Source organism: Eulemur rufifrons, chromosome 8, assembly GCF_041146395.1.
Source record: "Eulemur rufifrons isolate Redbay chromosome 8, OSU_ERuf_1, whole genome shotgun sequence".
Lineage (NCBI taxonomy): Eukaryota > Metazoa > Chordata > Mammalia > Primates > Lemuridae > Eulemur > Eulemur rufifrons.
Window position 1 is genome coordinate 94,924,183 of NC_090990.1, and position 22,584 is coordinate 94,946,766.

A 22,584-nucleotide genomic window follows, 5' to 3' on the forward strand; every position below is an offset into this window, starting at 1 on the left:
TCCAGGGTGTCCGGGTGGAGCCCGGGACTCGCTGGAACGGGCTGGGGGTGCGGCTGGCCAGTCAGGCGTGGCTTCCGCAGACGCCTGGGGCGGGTGGGCCCGCGTGATCTCGGGTGGCCGCGGAGGTGGCGGGTGTCTCCGGAGCCTGTGAGAGGCCGGGAGAGGGGGGACGCGAGTTCGTTAGAGCAGGACGTGTGAGACAGGGGCGCTGGGAAGCTGGGTCCCGGGGTGTGTGTGTGTGTGTGTGTGTGTCCGTCTGGCTGGCTGTGTGTGTGTGTGTGTGTGTGTGTGTTTGTGTGTTGGCGCCAGCGGGAGCGGGGGGGGGTGGTGTTTGCGGGGCGGGTGGATTGAGTTGTGTGGGGGGAAGAAGGAGAGGCGGGGGCGGTGTCGGAGGTGGCGGAGGGAGGGCGAGACTGGAGGCTGGCAGGAACAGCAGATTGCCAGCCTGTGTGTGAGTGGGCTGTGGTCCAGGCAAGACCCAAGATGGAAGCCCGTGCGGTCAGAGAGGACCCCCAGTGGGCGAGATTGGGGTGCTGGGCCGCCATACGGTCAGACTAAAGAGTGAGGCTGGGGCTGAAGGCTGGTGGGGGAGCAGGCAAGGGTAAGGCTGAGAGCATGAGAGAGCGGGTCTGGGCAAGGTCCGAAAAGGGTAGGGGATGCAACTGGATCCGAGACCTAAATAACCCCTCATCAGGACACACGTTCACAGTCTCAGGTGTGTGTTTGGGGCTGAGAGTAGAAGAGACCCGAGGGACAGATATGCAACTGCACGAACGTTGGCAAAAGCTGCGGATTGGGGTTCGGGTGGGGGGGTTCTCGGTGGCGGTGGGTGGTGCGTGGCGGACTGGGAGACATACGGTGGATGAGCGCAATGCACTGAATCCGGACCGTGCATATGCGATGATATTGTCCGTGTGCTTTTCAATTTGCTCGTGTGGTTTAAGGACTATGTGACCCTCCAGGAGAAGGTGATGTGTGCGCCAGTCTTCAGAGACTCGCTGTCCTTGCTATGGGTTGGGCAGCCACGACAGCTTCTCAGGGTGCGGGGAGCCAGAGAGCGAGGCAACGTGGTGAAAGGCGAAGAGAAGAGGTGCGGCGGGCGAGTGCAAGCGTGTGGCGCCTGGTGGTATTCCTTGAGGTGAAATGCGTGTGCGGAGTGAGGCGGCGGCAGGCCAATGAAGAGAATGGGGACCAGGTAGGTGTGTGGCGGGAGCGTGGCTGAGCTGAGCTGGAAAGGTGTCTCGGGGGGCGTGGACGACCGGCTTCTTGGGCCGGGGCGAGAGAGGTGCGGGGGGAAGGGGCAGAGGTGGGGTGCGCTGGCTGGCGGGCGGAGCTGGTGTGGGACAGGCGCTTGCGGCTCCGCTGGAAGGAGGAGGCTGAGTGGAGCGCCGCCAGGCATTTGTGGCTGCAGGGCCAAAAGGGGACGGTGGGCTGCATGGGCCGGGAATCGAACCCGGGCCTCCCGCGTGGCAGGCGAGAATTCTACCACTGAACCACCCATGCACTGGGGCCGGGCACCCACAGAGGATCCCACAGTGGCGCTGGCCACCGGCCGCCGGCCCCTGGTCACCGCCCACCGCCGCGGGCATCTGCTGCGTTTGAGCGCGCACCAGGGGCCCGATGGGGCCGGGAGCCGACGGTCGACCCGTAGGAGAGGCTCGGGTCACGTCGAGGGCACTGGGGCGCGCGCGCCCGCTCAGGGAGAGGGGCGGGTACGCCGGGTCCTGGGCTTTCTCTGTCGCCCAGGGCGGCGGGACGGGCTGTCGGTGTCGCCAGAGGAAGCCAGGAGAGGGAGCGGCCCTGGCCCGCGCCCGGACGCCAGGCGGGGGCCGCGAGGGTGGGTGGAAAGGACGGCATGTCGGGTGGTGTGGCTCTGGTTGCAGAAGTGCGCGGCTCGGAGAGCGTGTCGCTGTCCTCGCGGCAGGAGCTGGAGGGCGAAACGGGGCGGGGGCGGGGGGGCTGGCACTCCACAGCGGACAGATCGGGGCCGAACGCTTGGGTGCGGGTGGTGCAAACGGGGTCGGGCTGTGTTGCAGGGAGGAGGGGGCGGAGAGGGGTGCGGCAGGGGGAGGGGCGGAGGAGAAAGGCGCGGAAAAGCGAGGAAGGTGGACAGCGAGGTACTGAAGCGTCCAGGTGTGGGGCCCAGTCAGAGGGATGTGTGACTTGGCGGGGAGTGGGTCTGTCCGGATGTCAATTGGCAGAGGGTGGAGGGCGCTGGGTCCCGGTACTGGGGTATTTCTGCGACGCCAGCGCGTGAGCAGGAAGAAGGCATGTGCCTGAGCAGTTGCTGCGTTTGAGAGGCGTGCGTCAAGGGCGCGGGCGCGAGCGCGAGCGCGAGGCAGGAAGGCAGAGTAAGGTGGACAAGGGTTGCGGTGGGCTTTGCCCGGGCGCTGGGGGACCGGGCATCCGGCGGGCGGGCCAAAAGGTGTGCTTGTCAGGAGTGGGATTCGAACCCACGCCTCCAGGGGAGACTGCGACCTGAACGCAGCGCCTTAGACCGCTCGGCCACCCTGACGGCGGACCCGGGCGCCACGCCGCTCGCCTGGCTGCGACGCGGCGCCAACGCCGGCGCCCTTGGCCGGCGCCTTGCCCGGTGCGCAAAAGACCGGCCGCGCCGTCAGAGGGGGGAGAGCCGTGCGAGCAGGCGCGGCTCGCTCCGGCGTCGACGCCCCCACTCCTCCAGGCCCGCGCTCCCCCAGGTCCCCGCCCCGGACCCAGCCGCATGGGGCCCGCCTGCCGCCGGCCCCCACCCGCGCCTCTCCTCGCGCGCTGCAGCACGGCGCGCGCCCTCCACCTCCTCGCAGCCTTGCTCGCTCGCCCGCGCCTCTTCGTCCAGGCGCCATCCCCATACCCGCGCTGGAGGCAGCAGGGAGGGCGCACTGGGAGGTTCCACTGCACCGAGGTACACAGAGGTCGGGGTGCGGCTCTGGGTCCGGGCGGGGTCGGAGGGTGCTTTGTTGGGAGTCGCGGCAGGCTGGCTTCGGCGACGGGGGGTGGGGGCGGGGGTGAAGCAGCAGCGCCGGCGGCGGCGGGGGTGCGGTGTTTTGGGGGTCGGGCACGTGCGGGCCGCCTGCGGTGGGCAGGGAGAGGAAGGCGGCACTAGGCGTGGGCGGGTCGCAGAGGGGTCTGCCACCCGGGCCACCGTCACCGCCGTTCTCGTTAGTATAGTGGTGAGTATCCCCGCCTGTCACGCGGGAGACCGGGGTTCGATTCCCCGACGGGGAGGCAGCTGCCCTTTTTGGCCACCGCCTGGGTCCCGGCCGCCCCATGCGGGACCCAGCCTCTGGCGCCCAAGGGCCCTTCTTCTCCTCTCTCCGCCCTCCAGCCGGGCGCCCTCTGGTGCCTGGTCCGCATGGGCCCCGTGCCCCGTCCCCCTTTCGGCCTCCCAGGGGCCACCCTGCACCCTGGCTCCCTTGATCACCGCACCCCCCCCCACACACACACACCACCTCCTTCCCCTTCCTCGGGAGGGGCATCGGGGCAGGGCTGCGCCGGGCGTCGGCGGGGCGCTCGTGGCAGCCCCGGGCCGGCGTGGCGGGGCTGCCGGGGCCGAGCGGCGTTGGTGGTATAGTGGTGAGCATAGCTGCCTTCCAAGCAGTTGACCCGGGTTCGATTCCCGGCCAACGCACTAGACCGACCTTTTGCTGTAGGTCCAGGTGCGGGGCCTTGGCCGGTGGGCTGCGTGCGTGCGTGTGTCCCTGTGTGCGTGTGGCGGGGGCAGGGGGCGCGCGGGGCTGGAGGCCGCTGCAAGTAGAGGAGCTCTGCCAGGGCACGCCGATTGCCAGGGGCGGCGGGTGGCTGGTGTTTGTTTTAAACCGAAGCCGGGGCCGAGCGCCAAGGTAGCGCCGCCAGCGCTTGCGACCCTGGCGCTGCGTCCAGGAGGCGCAAGCATGGCAGGCTGGCCGTCGTTCCCTGGTGGTCTAGTGGTTAGGATTCGGCGCTCTCACCGCCGCGGCCCGGGTTCGATTCCCGGTCAGGGAAGCCTTTCTTCTTTCGCACTGCCTGCCAACCTTGCCGGCGTCTTCACACCTCCCCTTTTGACCAACGGACTCGCTCGCTTCTCCAGCGCCCTCCACGTGCGGCCCGACCCCTCTGCCCATCCGGCCTTTCGGCCCGGCTGGCCGCCTTCAGGCCTTCAGCTTCTCTGCTCTCCCTTGCCCGACGCTCGCCTCGCTCCCGGTCTTCCTCAGCCCCAGACTCGCCTGGCCGCGACAGCCTTTCCCCTCCCGTGGCCGCCGCCGGACACACAAAAACTCGCCACGCGCGCGCACGCGTGCGAGCACACCCACACCCACACACACAGACGCAGACACGCACCCACGCACCCACCACGCGTACACACATACCCAAGTCGCTTCTGGCCCCCCGAACGGGCCAGGGCTCTCCAGCAGCGCCGCTTCCGCCAAGCCGAGCCACGCGGCTCACGCGCCACTTCTGCTCTCCCTTGCTGGGACATCTGCGCCCACCGGTTCGGCCACTTACGAGGGTCTGCGGTCTGTGACGTCGCCACTCAGGCGGTCAAGCGCTCTTGCTTTTGCACGCCGTGCCTGGCCTCGGGCGCCGGCCCCTGATTGGGCTCCACGTGTGTCAGTGGCTTATGACCGGGAAGGGGGCGTGGAGCTTGTGGGAGCCGAGGCTGCAGGAAGGGATTTTTATCACATCCTGATAGTTCCCTTTTTTTAGGGTAACCGAGAAGATTTTTAAGCTGAAAATTTGGGCACTTTTTGAAAGCAGCATAGGCAATTTTATTCAGTGGCATGTAGCGGATGCCAGGAGAGTAGATTGGTGACGGACATTTGTTTTGCTTTTCTTTCTCGATGTTCTCAATCCTGTCTTATAATAGCAACGAAGAATCCTAGAATAGGGCTGCAGCGGTGCCTGCATTTCCTTTTTCATATTTTCCACTTTCCACCTTATGTCATATCTTACCATATCTCGACCCCTCTCCCCATCGTTGTGTCCTTCTTCTGCGGTGCTCCCCAAAGGATACTGCAGAAGTCAGTCCACTTTCCACCAAAACATTTGCGCGTAGCTGGATAGTTGTTCTAACTGATACAGCCTGTGTACCCTCATCTTGCTGTACGTTCTTTCTCTCTTCACGGCTCTCGCAACTCTGAGTCCAAGGCCCTAGGGCAGCCACCACTTCCATCCTTTTCTCTTTGGCCTGTGTCCTTGTTCCTGCCTTGTTGGCAACCGTAAGTGTGAACTATTTGTCATCTCAGCTCTGATCTGGGTTGCCAACTCTTTTGATTTCTACTTATTATGGTAGAAGGCTGTTGGCTCCGCGGTTCACGTAGCTTAGTGTTCATTTCCTGTGTCACAGCGGTAACTCCCCTTTTGGGTTCTGTAGCCAGCGGGACTTCCATATTCTTACAACCTGTTGATTATGAGGACCTTATAAGAAAGTTTAATGATAACAAAGTTTAATGATCCAACTCTGTGGATCCAGAGTTTCTGCAATGTCTCCCAAAATCTGCACTTCTAGCAAACCTCGACCATGGAATGTTTCAGAAATGTTTTGAATCCAGGCAGTAAGTATACTGGAGAGATTGGTGTCTGCCAGCTGGAGCTGCTTGACCGCCAAAGCCTGGGAGTGATATCCTGTTATTTTCCATTTTTAAAAGATCACTTTTGATTTGGTTTTAGAAATAGGGTCAACTAAATTGTTGCTATTAAGAAACACAAACTATATTAAGACTAACGTATTAGATATGACATCCCTGTTTTCCGAGCTTATGTAAGATTAAATGAGTGGTGGGTTTCTCTAATCAGGAACTTCTGAATATCTTATGGGAGCTACCCATGGAAATGTCAGAGGGTTTGGTAGAATTTATCTACACTGTAGAGAACTCTGAAAGGTTAACTTCGGCTTTGAGAATTCCAAAGGATCAGGGAAAAATTATATTCGTTAATAAACTGATTTTCTTGATTCAAAATCACTGGCAGATCGTTTTCACGTTTCAATGTAAAAATTAAATGTAGTTGAATAAGTTATAAAGCATTCATTCCCTATGGAAAGCCATGGCCCTTTGAGAATGTTTTTAATTGGGGGGTGGGGCGGGAGGGCGGGAGAGGTGTAGACTTGTATATTCAACCTGCTCGATCACTTGGGTCCCTAAATGTTTTTTTACCTTCCCGTGGTATATTCAGTACTCTCCCTCCTTACCCTTGAGAATCATATTCTAGAGAGCTTCGGGGTCCTTGCCATAATTCACTTACCTCTTTGAACAGACGCTTAGCATCTGGATTTAAAATTCAGAAAGACATGATATACTCGGGCTTCAGAGAACTTTACTGAAATAAGTACGTCAAGATGACCTCCCAAGCAGGGATCCTTAATTCAAATCAGCAATTATCTATTCTCCCAACACTCACCTACCCGCCCTCCATTCCCTTTTTCTTCAAGCCATTAATGAACTTGGTTTTACTCCTGTAAACCAAAATCTCAACTTTGGGAGAAAGAGGCAGTCGCTTTCTGCTGGCGCTAAGGAACTGAGAAGGAAGAAAGCAAGGATTAGAATGTTTCATAGCAGAGATAGTTTCACGTTCTGGGTTTTAGAATTACTCAACTGAGACCTAAAATTGAAATCTCATGATGATCAGAAATGCAGGCAGCAGAATAGTAATGTTTGGCAAAACATCTATAAATATGATATGCAAGATCAGCATTCTTAGGTCAGTCTCTGTAGTGCAATTGGTTAGCGTGTTCAGCTGTTAACCGAAAGGTTGGTGGTTTGAGCCCACCCAGGGATGGCTGCAGTTTTGAGTCATGACAATAATTAGAGATGCTCTCTAGTTCCGATTTTTCTTCATTCTCCCTCTTTGACACAGTTCTCTTCTGATTGGAAAACCTACAAATTGGTTGCTGTCTAAATACATTTCCCAACATCCTCTACCCCACACGTTTGGAAGTCATCTTCAGTCGAACTACAGGCTAGTGTACTTTTTCCTCCAGAAGCGAATCCTTTGGGAACTTCTTTCCTTCAGAATTTCACAGCATGCGGTCCCTTAGCAGGTGGGCTCTAGTACTACAGAAAACAGCTATGGCTCTTTCTCACACAATTAATTCTCAGAACAGATGCTAACCGACTGGAAAAACCCAGTGACCTCTGTCTAATTTTAAAGGCTGTAAGGGCAGCAAAACTCCACTTCCATCCTCTTAGGGTCCAGGCTGGACCAAAAAATTAAATTGATGTAAAATAGATTAACAGGAGAAAAGCATACAAATTTCTTTAATACAAGTTTTATGTGGCATGGGAGCCCTGATAAGGAAATGAAGACTGGAAGAAGCAGTTAGGGTCAGTTACCTATACACTAAATTGGATAAAGAGTAGCAAGTTGTGAAAAAGCAACTAAATTATGTGAGGATACTTAAAAGATAAGAGTTGTTTTAACAAGATCTGTACAGAATTGTCTTGGTCTTCACTTCTTGTCCTTGAGGATAAGGATGTTGCATCTTTCATATGGGAATCTCATGCTCTGCTTTTAAGAAACAGCACAGAGTGATCTTTTTACACCTACTGTTTTTCAAATGCCTCTAACTTAAGCAGTCAATGTGCCCGAGGGGTATATTCTTTTAACTCTTTTAAGGGCCAGTATTCCAAACATTAATGTGCTTTAATTTATCTGACTATTCACTTATAGTTGGACACTGCACATAGGGCTTCAGTAAAGGTCCTAGAAATAATCTGTTATAGGTTTTATCCTTGGCCCCAACTCTTCCTGTTTCATATGACATACTCTCTCTTTAGGTGATCCCAGCACTCCCGTGTCTGCAGTTATACAGACAACTCTCAAATTTGTGTCTCCAACACTTCTGCATTCTCAAGCCATCCATGCATCCACCTTCCTGCTCCATACAATACTTTGGCCCTCAGGGTCACCTTCTCCCAAACTGAGTCCATCTTCTCCACACTCCCCTAAGCAGGAGTCTTCTCTGGTGTTTTCTCTCCCAGTGGATGGTAATATTGCTTCAGGGGAACAAGCCAGAGGAAAGAGGGACTATCTTGAATTCTCTTTCCCTCACCCAGTATATCCATTAGTTATCAAGTCCTTTTCATTTTAATTCTCTGGCTTTCATCCCTGTTAGCCCACAGCCACACGCCCCAGGAGGTGGATCCATGTCAGCTTGTGGAGTCCTGCTGTAATATGAGGAAGGTGCGTCCAGGACCCTAGTCTGCATTTGTTCCCATATCAGGAACTCCAGTCACTGGCCTCTCTGCCCCAGCCAAAGCCAACTCTTTGTCCTCTTGAGTGTCCTTCTCAGATCGGGAGTCAGGACCAGAAGACCACAGAGAGGAAATTCTCTGTTGGCTAAAGCGAAATTTCTTACAATTAGCTGGTCTTCTTGAAGCCTTTTAGAAAAAAAACAAAATTCAGACTTGTGTCCAGTCTCTGAATATGTACCTGTTATTCGTCTATTCATTCATGCACACATTCATTCATTCAACAAACACGTATTGACAACTATTATGACCTGGGCACTTCAAAATGATGAGCAAGAAAACAGATATAGTTACTATGGTTATTCAGCTCATAACCTACGTCCTTGTATTCCTGGAAACAAGGGCAATGTGAACTGACTGTGCTCCTTGCAGAATTCTCAGCACAAATGAGCTCCATCATCCCTAATTAGTCTTCCATTTTTTCAATTTACATAGCTATGGCAGTTACAAGAGTGTGCTATGCAGGTGCCCCATATTGGCTGAATGAAACTAGCTTTTGGAATCACCCCAATTTGTTCTGCTTTCAGGCTCAGTATAACAGAGCTAGGTCCTTGGCCACAGAGTCAAGCTCCCCCAAGTCCTAGAAACTGGCAGTACCCCCAGGATACACCCCTAATGTTTGGCTACAAATGATTCAACAGAAACTGCTAGCCAGTGGACTCTACCTGAGCTTTGTAGTATTATCAGTTAGGTTTTAGCTGCTAGCTTAATACATAGTTGGTTCAGAATCCACCCAGAGACTGCTGTCCTTTGAGACATAAAATATCTTTCCTTTGCCCTCAGGACTTCATGTACCCCATCTCTCCATAAGCTACTCATCTTATTTCTGAGTCACTGCTACTGTAGATGAGGCTCCTTGGGTAGTTTCCTCTTGATCAAAAGTCTGGTCCCCACATACCTGTCAATGGAAAAGAAGGCAAAGTCTGTAAAATAATTCAAAGAGGTTTACTCTGAGCCAAATTTGAGGACCATGGCCTGGAGCTATGCCCAAGAAGCCTTGAGCAAGTGGACTCGCTGTGGCTGGGTTACAGTTTATTTTATAGATTTCAGGGAGAGAGGAATTACAGGTAAAGTCATAAATCAATACAGGTAAGGCATACATTGGTTTGGCCCAAAAAGGCAGAATATCTAGAGATGGGAGCTTACAAGTCATAGGTAGGTTTAGGGATTCTTTAGTTGACAATTGGCTGAAAGAGTAAGGCTTTGTCTAAAAGACCAGGAGTCAGCTGAGAGGAATGCTTGAGTTAAGATAAGGGTCTTCTGGCCGGGCGCGGTGGCTCACGCCTGTAATCCTAGCACTCTGGGAGGCCGAGGCGGGTGGATCGCTCGAGGTCAGGAGTTCGAGACCAGCCTGAGCAAGAGCGAGACCCCGTCTCTACTAAAAATAGAAAGAAATTATATGGACAACTAAAATATATATATAGAAAAAATTAGCCGGGCATGGTGGCACATGCCTGTAGTCCCAGCTACTCGGGAGGCTGAGGCAGTAGGATCGCTTAAGCCCAGGAGTTTGAGGTTGCTGTGAGCTAGGTTGACGCCACGGCACTCACTCTAGCCCGGGCAACAGAGTGAGACTCTGTCTCAAAAAAAAAAAAAAAAAAAAGATAAGGGTCTTCTATCTTTCATGTGATGCTATACTGGAATCAGGTTGGGAAGTAAACCACATTATATTGGGTTAATAAAACCTGTTTAGTGAGATTTTATCATTTGTAGGCATGACTCACCAGGCCCCCTTAGAAACGAATTTGGGCAAAAGAAAAAGATCAGAATTTAGTCCTCATGCCCAATATACAGTGTTGAGACAGGCATAGGTTAACTGCTATAGATACTCTCATTCAAAAGGGGGAAATTGGATATACACAGCAGTCACTGGTCCCTAGCAGTTCTGACATCCAGCCAGTTACATGTCACCAGTTCCTTGATTAAGGCTCACTGCTGCTCACTGGGAATGAATCTCTATGGCTCTCAGTTCCACCTTTTCTTTAAGAAATAGCAAGTATTTGTAGCTGATAGTTTTCTCAGCCTGCTTCCTGCCCATAGAAGTTTAGAGGTCCAAAGTCCTCTTTGAATGTTGTACTCTCTCTCTCCCTCTCAGTCCATGATATCCCTCCTTTAAAAGTTTTGAGAGTTTCTTACATACCACTTTATATTCTACTTACTAGACAAAAGACACACTCACAATCCCTTGAGTTACATCCTTTTCTCCTTGGGCTCCTGATAATGTTGTTGTGAGTCAATGCCATTAAGATTCTTAAAAATACCAGCCTGAGCAAGAGTGAGACCCCCATCTCTACTAAAAATAGAAAAAAAATAATTAGCCAGGCAATTAAAAATAGGAAAAAACAATTAGCCAGGCGTGGTGGTAGACGCCGATAGTCCCAGCTACTTGGGAGGCTGAGGCAGGAGGATCACCTGAACTCAGGAATTTGAGGTTGTTGTGAACTAGGCTGATGCCACAGCACTCTAGTCATCTAGTGTGGGCAACAGAGAGACTCTGTCTCAAACAAACAAACAAACAAACAAAAAACGGAAGACAATACACTGAGACAGCACGTGTTCCAGTGGAGAAAGAGTAGTTTAATATTGCAGGTGCCATGAGAGATGAGAGGAATTTTTCAAATCCATCTTTTAGGGATCGTCCCTGGGCAAGAATTGGCTTGAGCCCAGAGTCAGCGAAGCTGGACGTGCTTCTTGGGTCCAAAGGTCAATGGGTCCAGACTGCTCCTTGAGGCCAGAAGTCAATGGGTCCAGACACGGCCCATTGACTGCTGAATGCTTCCTGGAGCTAGAGGTCAATGGCCTATAGAAATAGACAAACTGTTTCCTATGGCAAATAGCCAAGACGTGTCTCATTGTCCTGCATGAGGGTAATGAGGTCCAAAGGTTAAGAGGCAAACGTTTGCCTTCTCTTGAACAATTTCCATAAGAAATGGAACATGTTGCCTCAGGGCTCTAAAGATAGTCACGTACCAGGAAGTAGCTGCTGGACAAAAGGAGTATAAAAATAAAGCGACTGGTGCTTTCAGGACTGCAGTCTTTTACTGTCTTTGTGCGTCTGCGTGTTTCTTTGTGTGTCTGTATGTTTCTTTATGTGTCATCCCCCGTTCTGTAATCGGGCCGCAACACATCTGTCTGAGAATTTGGGAGAGAGGGTTTTTAAAGATAGTTTGGCAGGCAAAGGGCTAGGTAATTAGGTAATTAGGTTTTCTGATTGGCTGGGTTCAGGATGGAATCACAGGAGTGTAGAAATTGTCTTCTTGTGCCAAGTCAGTTCCTGGGTGATGGTCGCAAGACCAGTTGAGTCAGTTCTTTGGTATGGGCCACTGGTCTGGGTGGGTCAGCTGGTCCATCAGAATGAAGGGCCTGGAAGATATTCAAAAACGAGCCTTAGGTTTCACAAGGGTGATGTTATCTATGGGTGTCAATGAAGAAAGCTAAGACTCTTTATGACCATCAGCTTTATGACTCCTGAGTAGTAAGCAATTGTAGGAAAACAACCTAGGGAACAATGGCTGGTTATATATATTTTTTAGCTATGCCTATACCTTTGCTTAGTACAGTTCCCACCTTGTGGCCGTTTATTAATTGTACAAAGGGTGGTTTCATTAGGAAAAGGCAAAGCAGGATTCTCCCCAACAGGTTTTAAGAAGGAGCATGGGGTTCTCCTGACACCTTGATTTTGGACTTCTAGCCTCCAGAATTGTGAGATAATAAATTTCTGTTGTTTTATGCCATCTAGCTTGTGGTAATTTTTTACAGCAGCCTTAGGAAACTAAAAAAAATACCATCATATAAAAGTTGCTCAAATTGTAATAAGGGAAAGGGAGGAGCCCTGGGGGAAGTGGAAGTGTGTTGGGAAGTCAACTCACAGGTGTAAAAGAGAGTTAAAGTTCTATATAGTAACATAATTTGATACATAATCCCTGGAAGAAGTAAAAAGAGATACAAAACCTTTGATTTTATCAGAAAGAAAACAACAAATCAAACATAGACCACTTAATAAAACAGTTTAAAAATTATATAATGAGCCAGACACGGTAACTTTGTACATTGTACATTGCTGGTGGGAATGTAAATGATTCAGCAATTCCACTACTAACTATATACCCCCCAAAATAAAAAAATAGGTACTCAGACAAATACTTGTGCATTAATGTTCATAGCCACACTATTCACAACAGCCAAGAGGTAGAAACAACCTACATATCAATCAACAGATGAATGGATAAATAAAATGTGGTACATATATAAAATAGAATATTATTCAGCTATAAAAAGAATGAAGCACTGGTACATACTATGACATGAATGAATCCAAAAAATATTATAAGAGAGAAAATCCAGACACAAAATGTCACATACTGTGTGATTCCATTTATATGAAATATCTAGAATAGGTAAATTCATAGGAACAGAAAGCAGACTGATGGCTGCCAGGGGCTGGGAAATGTGGAGTAACTGCATTATGGTGTGGAATTATATTTGGGGATGATGAAAATGTTTTGAAACTAGATTGAGATGGTAGCTGCATAATCTTGTGAATATAGTAAATGCCACTGAATGGTTTACTTTATGATGGTTAATTTTGTGTTATGTGCATTTTACCTTAAGAAAACAAAGAAGTCAGCATGGTCCTGCAGTACAATGGTCAGCAGATTTGGCTGTATCAATATACTTATGGTTCAAGTCTTCCCAGGGCCAGTGTGTTTTTAACATACTATTCCCCAGCCCTGCAGGTTTTCTACCAGAAGAAGGGACTTTTTCTCTCTTAATTCATCCATTTTGTGTAACAAGATAAAAGCATCTTTGCACTATATCCAGTGCAAAGTACCTTTTTCGGAGGAGCTAGAAGCAAAAGTGCTATGAAAAAGAAATTATCCTAATCTACAGCCCAACTAAGGCAATTTTCTTTTTTTTTTTTTTTTTTTTTTGTTGAGACAGAGTCTCACTTTGTTGCCCAGGCTAGAGTGAGTGCCGTGGCGTCAGCCTAGCTCACAGCAACCTCAGACTCCTCGGCTTAAGCGATCCTACTGCCTCAGCCTCCCGAGTAGCTGGGACTACAGGCATGCGCCACTATGCCCGGCTAATTTTTTCTATATAGATTTTTAGTTGTCCATATAATGTCTTTCTATTTTTAGTAGAGACGGGGTCTCGCTCAGGCTGGTCTCGAACTCCTGACCTTGAGCAATCCACCCGCCTCGGCCTCCCAGAGTGCTAGGATTACAGGCGTGAGCCACCGCGCCCGGCCAAGGCAATTTTCTTATGTGTGCTTAGTAAAAAGTGTCACCATCTGTAATGGTTAAATTTTTTTTTTTTTTTTTTTTTTTTTTTTTTTTTTGAGACAGAGTCTTGCTCTGTTGCTCAGGCTAGAGTGCCATGACAACAGCCTAGCTCACAGCAACCTCAAACTCCTGGGCTCAAGCAATCCTTCTGCCTCAGCCTCCCGAGTAGCTAGGACTACAGGCATGCACCACCATGCCCCGCTGTCGCGGCCCGATTACAGAACGGGGGATGAACACATAAACATAAAGAAACAAACAGACACACAAAAAAACAGACACAGACGCGCGAAGACGGTTCAAGGCTGCAGCACTGTAATGTGCCAGTCGTTTTATTTTTATACTCTCAGCCCGCAGCTACTTTCTGGAGCGTGACTTTCTTTGATGCCTTGATGTATCCTGTTCCATTTGTTAAGAGTGATTGCCTAAGGGAGGTGAATGTTTGCATCTCGACCTCCTGACCTCATCACTGTGTGCAGACAATGAGACGCCTTGGTTTGTTTGCAAGACCACAGGCCTTTGGCTATCAGTCATAGGGAACAGGTTATATGATCATCAGGCCGTGTGCAGACCTATCTATCATCAACAGACCGTGTGCAGGACCTGTTGATCTCTGGCCTCAAGAAGCATGTCCAGTTTCACTGACTCTGGGCAAAAACCAATTTCCTGCCAAGGGGCGAGGGGCTCCTACACCCCGCTAATTTTTTCTATATATTTTTAGTTGTCCAGCTAATTTCCTTCTATTTTTTTACTAGAGACAGGGTCTCACTCTTGCTCAGGCTGGTCTCGAACTCACGAGCTCAAACAACCCACCCGCCTCAGCCTCCCAGAGTGCTAGGATTACAGGCGTGAGCACCGTGCCCGGTCATGTAATGGTTAATTTTAATCTGTCAACTTGACTGGACCACGAAGTGCCCAGATATTCGGTCAGACGTTATCTAGGTGTTTCTGTGATGTGATGTTTTTTAGGTGAAATCAACATTTAAATCCATATACTGTATAAAGCAGATTGTCCTGTCCAATGTGGGTGGGCCTCATTCAATCTGTTAAAAGCCTAAATAGTACAAAAAGGCTGGTTCTCCCACAAGAAAGAGAGAATTCTTTGCCTGAATGCCTTGGAACTGGGACACCAGTTTTTTTCCTGCCTTTGGACTTGAACTGAAACATTAGCTCTTTCTGGGTCTCAAGCCTGCCAGCCTTTGTACTGGAACTAAACCATTGTCTTCCTAGCGTCTGCAGCTTGCCAACTCATGCTGTGATCTTGGGACTTGCTGGCCTCCATAACTGTGTGCACTAATTCCTTATAATAAAGTGTTCTATGTATTTATCTACCATCATGTACTGCATAATGACCTTTCAATCAAATGACAGAGCACATATATGATAGTGATCCCATAAAATTACAAGGAAGTGTATATGAAAACCTTTTATCTAGCGCTTGATATTGGCATTGCAGATCAAGTAGGGGAAATGACTGATATTCAGCAATGGTGCTGGGACATTTGGTTTTCCATATGAAAAAATATATGTAAATAAAAATATATATGTCTTCTAGGATTGTATACACTCTGTAATGTTCACACAACAAAATTGCCTAACAATGCATTTCTCAGAATGTATCATTGCCATTAAGCAACTCATGACTATATATCAATACCTATACATATATATATAAACACACACACGCACATCCTATTGGTTCTATTTCTCTGGAGAACCCTGACTAATGTACTATGCATCCAGTCCAACATCAAAGAAGCTTTACAGACTTCTTGTCCTTCCTCTCATTAACTCCTAGCAGGAAATCTGAGGGTTCCTGGAAATAAAGGAAGTAGAAATAGTTTTATAGTATTTTTTTAAATTGGAAAAAATGCTACTGAGTACAATTTTAAGGGGGAAATGCATATTTGTCACCTCACTACCCTAAACCACATGGGGGCTGCTTAAGTTGCAGAGATAAGAACATTCCCCAGAGAACTTGGCAGTGTCTCACTGGGGGGGAAGCCACAAAGGTTAGAACAGAAAGGACTTGAGACCTGATGGATATGGTGAGTAGTGCAAGGTTCACAGATTATTTTGCTAAGGGGGCTGTGATTTACTAGAGATGGAAACCCTGGGAAGGTTCCTGGCTGGGGGTGTGGAAGAAGATGAACTTAGTTTGGCGAGAGTGACCTTGTTTCCAAGTGGTCATGAGGAGCTGACAATTGGATATGTGGGTGGGCCTGCAGGTCAGAGAAGTGAGTGTACCCTAATCTTTGTAGTTGTGGGAAGGGTACAAATGGAGACCCACATACAATAAGTCTCAATATTTTAAAATTATAATTTAAGCTACAAACAGTAAAATAAAATAAAATCTTTCCTCCAACCTGAAAAAAATACCTCCTTAAGGATTTGTGAGGCCAGGTTTGCATTTAGAATATGGAACTCCTCACAGTTCTGTACCTGAGCATGACGATACAGAGAGGCCCCTCTCCTGCACTGAGAGGGACCTTGTGCAGGTGTGTGGGCACCTCACCTGTGAAGTCTAAGCTCTGTCCAAACCTCTACAAACAGCCTTGCTTTGGCCACCTGTCCATCCTTGCCTGCACACACCCGAGGCCTAACCCACCTTTGGCAATACTGATGGCAGAAAAGACTTAGTCAGACTTCAGGCATTTGTACAGGTCATTCTCAGGTCCCAGGAAACAGAGCGTGGCCTAGAAGAGGGGTGCATGTCCCCTTGGCCCTGAATATTCCTCCTTCTGTACTGGTGATGTGCATATTTAGAGGGAATCAGGAATAGGATCCTTGGCGGGTGGGGGAAGGGACATGTTTTCCTCAATGGAATGTGAGGAAACTATAGAAGTGAGAGAGATACGCAAATTTTAGGAACAAAAAATTAAAGAAATATGAGAAAGCTGGTCAGAAGGAGTCAGTAACAAAAATGTTTCAGGAAAGATTTTCCTTCTCCCTGGCTTGACGTGTGACAATCTTTCTTCCAACTTTCCTGCCACTGAAGTTTCTTGTCATTCTCCGACCCAGGAGACAGTGTGCCAAGTACTATACACACGCCAACTTCAAAATATTCTTCAGGCATCACTGAAGGTTTCCATATTAACATATGCCTGAAGTGGCTAAGGTTTCTGTCCTAAGGTCTTTTTCCAGAAGGTGCTGCCTACACCATGTGGATACCCTTCCCTGGTGGTCTAGTGGCTGGGATTTGGTGCTTTCACCGCTGTGGCCCGGGTTTGATTCCCGGTCAGGGAAAACTGCTTTTCTTCATCACTGCTCTCCTATCGATAGTTGGCAGCTGCGGTGTCGGCGGCCAAAGCCGTGCTCTCTGATTCTCTGTTCAAATCGTCAAAGTCTAAGCGCCTTTCAACTCCTCCCAGGGCAGGCGATCATAAGTCAATATTGAGAACTGCGGGACAAGGTCACTGGAAAGCCAAGGACTGTTGTCAAGTAACTTGTCATTTTAAGAGACTCATTTTCGATCTGTTATAGTTCATCTTACAGGTATAGTTAACTAACAATACCATATGAAAATGTGTTCCTAGTCTTACAAAACATGAAACCGATTAAGAGCAGTTTTCCGTATTTAAGATATACAAGTAAGTAAAATGGACGGGTTAGCTTTCCTGATTGGGGCACCCCTTGACTGCAGCTACCTGGAGAAACGGCAGTGGATCTGGTAAAATTACCTGGGTGGTCTACATCTCTGGAATGTAACTGCTCTTAGGGTTTTAATGAACTGGGGGGAAAATTACATCTATTATTAAAACTGTGTCTATGCCAATGCTTCTAGATTTAGAAGCCACTTGAAATATCTCACTTGGTTCATGTAAAAATGACATATTGATTTTTAAAAATCAGTAGTTCTCAATAGAGTAGGGCAGAGGTGAGTGTTAAACTACATAAACTTTGTATTCTATACAGGCTCTCCATTCGCTGGATACTGATATACTTCAAAACAGGTAGTCAGTGGTATCTTGTGGGGTGCGTACAAGGGAGCCTTGGATAAAACCAAGGAGGATGGGAACCCCGGCAGCCATAATAGTAAAATGATCTGTAATTTTTTTGGAAGGAAAAGGAATATTCCCTAAGCAGGAATCAAACCCAGGCCGTGGCAGTGAAAGCACAGAATCCTAGCCACTAGACCACCAGGGAGGGCTCACATGCTCAAGGTAGCACTTTCTGAAAAAATATCTTAGGATAGAAGCCCTAACCACTTCAAATATACATTACAAATTTAAAGGGGTGTGTAAAATGTTCTTAAAGTGTTAAATAATTTTACATTTGAAGTGTGATTTGTTAGTAGAGCCCAATGGAACAATGGAGCCTGCACATGAGCAGAGAGGATACCAGCAATATTCTTGTCCATAATACTTGTCACTCATTTGCGTAGAACATTTGCTATTCCTGATGAACACAGAATTCCAGGTGGACTCACTATGCAACGGGACTTCAGAGACTCAAAGCGAATATAAGGTAAGCACATTGCCTCTGTGACTGAATAACCTGACATGACAGCCCTGGGGCCACATTTTCTTTCTATTCAAACCAGAACTTGCTTCAAAAGCAAAAGGCAGGCAATAGTGATCTAAGAAACATGATTTAAGAAACGTAAATGACCAAAGCCTCTTATATCCTTTCTTAGGCTGCTTTCCTCTATAAGCCAGCCACTTATGTTGAAAATGATGACACAGAAAAAAAGGGAAAGACAGGGCAACCTATAGTTCATTCCTTTTCCTTTCAGACCTTCCTTATCAGCAAGCTAAAGGTAGAACGTGTTGGTAGAATATGTGCATCAAGAAGTGAAATAAAAGCAGCCGAGTTCGTTTTGTGCTGTGTTTCCACTATCCTGGTAAGGACAAAAATACACGTGCACATAGGAGCTATGAAATATGGATCGTGTCTTTTCGGTGATTGTGCATATGAGTTACATCCTTTTATATTTATATTGTTAAATAAAAACAAATCTGGACTCACATAAGGAGAGACTTTTCCAAAAAGACTATTGCAATAGCTAGAATATTCTGATCTCAGAAATCTGCAAGAGTCTCAAAATCAAACTAAAAAAGATATTTATTTCATGGGGAGGGGTAAGTAGAGCTTAACAGAAATTTTTAAGGGCAAGCAAGAGAGAGTGGACAATGTGATCAGAGCAGTTTCCCAGGAAATGTTTCTCCATGTGGTCAACTGATTCTCAGGAGAAGCTGATAAAGGGTGCATGTTTTGCATTTTAGCACTTGCCCAGGTTTGGGGGTGAGCCAAGGGTGACAGAAGGCTGACTAAGCTTAGGTCAAGATAAAGCAGAGGATAAGAAATGGGCAATAGTGAACGCTTGGTCAGCTTTTAAAACTGAAATTGCACAATATAAAGATAATGGGTAAAATTCATGCTAATTATTTAAATTCTTAATTTTTCTTTACATAGAATGACATTAAATAGCAAATAAAGGCTGGGAACAGTGGCTCATGCCTGTAATTCCATCACTTTGGGAGAATGGCTTGAGTCCAGGAGTTTGAGACCCCAATCTCTGAAGGAAAAAAAAAAAAGTAGCTGGGCATAGTGGTTCTGGTAGTCCCAGCTACTTGGAAGGCTGAAGTGGGAGGATCTCTTGAGCCCAGGAGTTGGAGGTTACAGTGAGCTATGATCATGCCACTGCACTCTAGCCTGGGTGACAGAGGGGAACCCTAGCTAAAAAAAAAAAAATTAAAAAAGCGAATAAAAACATCATGACAAGAGAGAGACCATGGAAGAAAGGGAAAAGCTTTAGAGTTCACTACCTTTAACAGCACTTTTTTTTTTTTTGAGGCAGAGTCCCACTTTGTCACCCTGGCTAGAGTGCCGTAGTATCAGCCTAGCTCACAGCAACCTCAAAGTCCTGGGCTCAAGCAATCCTTCTGCCTCAGCCTCCCAAGTAGCTGGGACTACAGGCATGCACCACCATGCCTGGCTAATTTTTTCTGTATATTTTTAGTTGTCCAGCTAATTTATTTCTATTTTTTAGTAGAGACAGGGTCTTGCTCTTGCTTAGGCTGGTCTCGAACTCCTGAGCTCAAACAATCTGCCCGCCTTGGCCTCCCAAAGTGCTAGGATTACAGGCGTGAGCCACTGCTCCCAGCCTATTTTTCTTCCTTTCCACTACTAAGCTCCTGTTACTGTAGCCATCAATATTTCTCACTGTTCTGGGACCCAAGAACGCCCAGGCCACACCTTCCATCCAGGAGTAGAGGGGGCCCTACGCCCAAGCGGATTCCTTTTCTACTTTGCTGGTCTGATTGAGGGTGGCAGCTTCTTTCCAGTTGGTTCTTTGTGGTAGTCTCACTCTCCACCTTCCTCAATTTAGAATTTGAGAAGGGCAGGCCAGAGCATGTGGTTGGATTTTCCTGACCCAGCGTTTGAGAAAGGCCCCACCTCTCTTCTGCTCTGCTGCTTCCTGTCCCAGCGCTCTTGGGCACAGCAACCTCACATTTCCCAGGCCGCTTCCTCACGACCTCTTCCTCCCTAGTGGGAGGGGGGACAGCTGCACCTAGAATTCCAGCCACCTGCCGCAACCTTGCGGGATGCAGGTGGGTTTTGTGGGGTGCATGTAGGGGTGGAGAGTCCACAAGGTTTCTGGCATTTCCACCAGGTGCCACTCCTACGCTGGTCTCTCACTCTCTCCTGCCAGCAGGGGACCCGACTCAGGTGGTGGCCTAGGAGAGAATGGGACAAGAACAATCAATGCCTCCTACCTACCTGGGCCCAGGGTAGAAGCAGGCAGTTGGATCAGATACTGACTTTAGATGAAAAGCCCCATCCCTTTTCTCATTAGCACAGTGGTATTTCCTTCTGTCCTGAGAGATCTGGATTTGATTCCCCTGCTATTTAGCTAATTTGTTGCCACATGACTTTTTTTTTTTTTTTTTTTTTTTTTTGAGACACAGTCTCGCTCTGTTTCCTGGGCTAGAGTGCCATGGCGTCAACCTAGCTCACAGCAACCTCAAACTCCTGGGCTTAAGCAATCCTTCTGCCTCAGCCTCCCAAGTAGCTGGGACTACAGGCAACCACATGACTTTTATTGATTTTATTACCTGGCTTACAAGTAAAGTTAACAAATTTGTTATCATATAGATTTATATTTTTATTTTAAAAAAAAAAATCTAAACGGATTAAGTATGACATCCCTGATTTTGCAAACCCAGTAAAGGGTATTGGATGGCTCTGGACTTCCCTACTGAGGCACCTTAAACACCTGGTGAAAGCCACTAGTGAAAAGGTAAAATTACTGGGCTACCTAGAACCCTGTACTTTTAACTACTTTTAGGATTTCAAAGTGAGGGGAGGTTTCATTAATTACTGGTACTGTGCCTATACTAATCTACCCATTCTAGATTTAGAAGATCCCTGAGATATACATACTTAAGTGTGAAAATTAAACAAACATGCTTAGCAGGCTGTGGTGGGAGGGTCTCTTGAGCCCAGAAGTTTGAACCCAGCCTAGGCAACATAAGGAGAAACACACACACACATACACACTTTGTTTCAAAAGGAAAGAAAAAAGAAGGGGGAGAGGAAGAGAAGAAAGGAAAGGAAGAGAGAATGAGAGAGGGGAGAGAAAGGGAAGAAAAAAAAGGAAAGAGAGAAAGAAAAGAGAAAAACTTAATTCAACAAAAGTATAAATCAGTGATTCTCAAGGCAGGTGGGCATAGCCCCCTTAAGGGGCATTATATTGATAGAATTACTGGAAGGACATCAACCTTCACAGCTTCAGAGCCCTCAGGCACTAATCAGACTTAGCAACTGAATGTTTGGCTCTCCCAGTTCCTTTCTCTAGAGAATTGCGGCCAGAGAGATTAGGAGCTCACAGCTCACAGCCATTCTTAATTCACCTCTTTGAATAAACGACCAGCATTTTTCTTTTAAAAATGTATTTCGGAAAGAAATAGTGATACTGGACTACAGAAGAGGTTACTGAGATGTGGTTATCAGGCCAAGGGTCCGGGAATCCCCCACAGCCCCCTCCCCCTGCGCAAGGGAAGAGTGCCGCCTGCAGCCAGAAGAGGGTTCAGCTTGGTTCTTGACTCGCGTCCAAGGCTCAACTCTGGGTGAAAGAGATGGTTGCTGGAGCCAGGATTTGGGAGGCAGGAAACGAGGCACCTGGTGCAGGAAGGTCAGCGGCAATGATTTCCAGTTCTGGCTTTTGGAATTACCCACGTGTCCTGCTTCCAGCCTCAAGATCACAGCGCTGGGCCCTTGGCTGAGGGGAGTTCAAGTCCTGAACGTGGTTCAGGTACTGGACCTAGGGCCTGGCAGGACACTGAGGACGAAGTACAGGCCTACTTCTCAGTGGTGAATGCCGCGACAAGATTTTCCCAGGAAGCTCCCATGGTGAGAACATGTGAACAACCGGTTGCCACATTCAGCTTTTAACTGAATGCTTAGTATTGCGGGTCCTATCTCTGGAAGAGACTACTTCTTCTTCTTCTTCTTCTTCTTCTTCTTCTTTTTTTTTTTTTGAGGCAGAGTCTTACGTCTTACTCTGTCGCCCTAGGTAGAGTGCAGTGGCTAATTTTTCTAGTTTTAGTCGAGGCGGGGTCTCGCTCTTGCTCAGCTGGGCTCGAACTCCTGACCCCAAGCGATCCTCCCGCCTCAGCCTCCCAGTGTGCCAGGATTACAGGTGTAAACCGCCGCGCCCGGCCTGGAAGACCTTTTTCTAAGGTAACTGTCCTCTGCCCTCTGTTTCAGCTGGCCTTCATTGATTCCCAAATTTCTGAGACTTAGTTTTGGTCAAATGTGTTAAATATTGAGACCCAGGGTTAGTAAGACCCAGTAACGATGTTTCCCGGGCTCAATCTAAGTGCCCATCAATTCATGAGTGGATTAATAAAATGTGGTGTATACACACACACACACACACACACACCCCACGGAGTACTACTCAGCCATAAAAAGGAATGAATCAATGTCTTTTGCAGCAACTTGGAAGGAACTGGAGGCCATTATCCTAAATGAAGTATCTCGGGAATGGAAAAACAAACACCACATGTACTCTAATAATTTGGAACTAATCAGTGGGCACACATGGGCCCAGAGAGAAGTAAAAGCCATTGGAA

General features: G+C 48.3%; 6 non-coding genes across 6 annotated transcripts; 4 read left to right on the forward strand and 2 right to left on the reverse strand.

Annotated features, from left to right (window-relative positions):
• Positions 1-1,432: 1,432 nt before the first annotated feature.
• TRNAG-GCC (transfer RNA glycine (anticodon GCC)) lies at positions 1,433-1,503 on the reverse strand. The gene has a single exon. It is a non-coding gene; the product is annotated as a tRNA-Gly (tRNA).
• Positions 1,504-2,432: 929 nt separating this feature from the next.
• Positions 2,433-2,515, reverse strand: TRNAL-CAG (transfer RNA leucine (anticodon CAG)). The gene has a single exon. It is a non-coding gene; the product is annotated as a tRNA-Leu (tRNA).
• A 638-nt stretch (positions 2,516-3,153) lies between these two features.
• TRNAD-GUC (transfer RNA aspartic acid (anticodon GUC)) lies at positions 3,154-3,225 on the forward strand. The gene has a single exon. It is a non-coding gene; the product is annotated as a tRNA-Asp (tRNA).
• A 331-nt stretch (positions 3,226-3,556) lies between these two features.
• On the forward strand, positions 3,557-3,628 carry TRNAG-UCC (transfer RNA glycine (anticodon UCC)). Its single transcript has one exon. It is a non-coding gene; the product is annotated as a tRNA-Gly (tRNA).
• A 281-nt stretch (positions 3,629-3,909) lies between these two features.
• On the forward strand, positions 3,910-3,981 carry TRNAE-CUC (transfer RNA glutamic acid (anticodon CUC)). Its single transcript has one exon. It is a non-coding gene; the product is annotated as a tRNA-Glu (tRNA).
• Positions 3,982-6,679: 2,698 nt separating this feature from the next.
• TRNAN-GUU (transfer RNA asparagine (anticodon GUU)) lies at positions 6,680-6,753 on the forward strand. The gene has a single exon. It is a non-coding gene; the product is annotated as a tRNA-Asn (tRNA).
• The last annotated feature ends 15,831 nt before the right edge of the window (positions 6,754-22,584 follow it).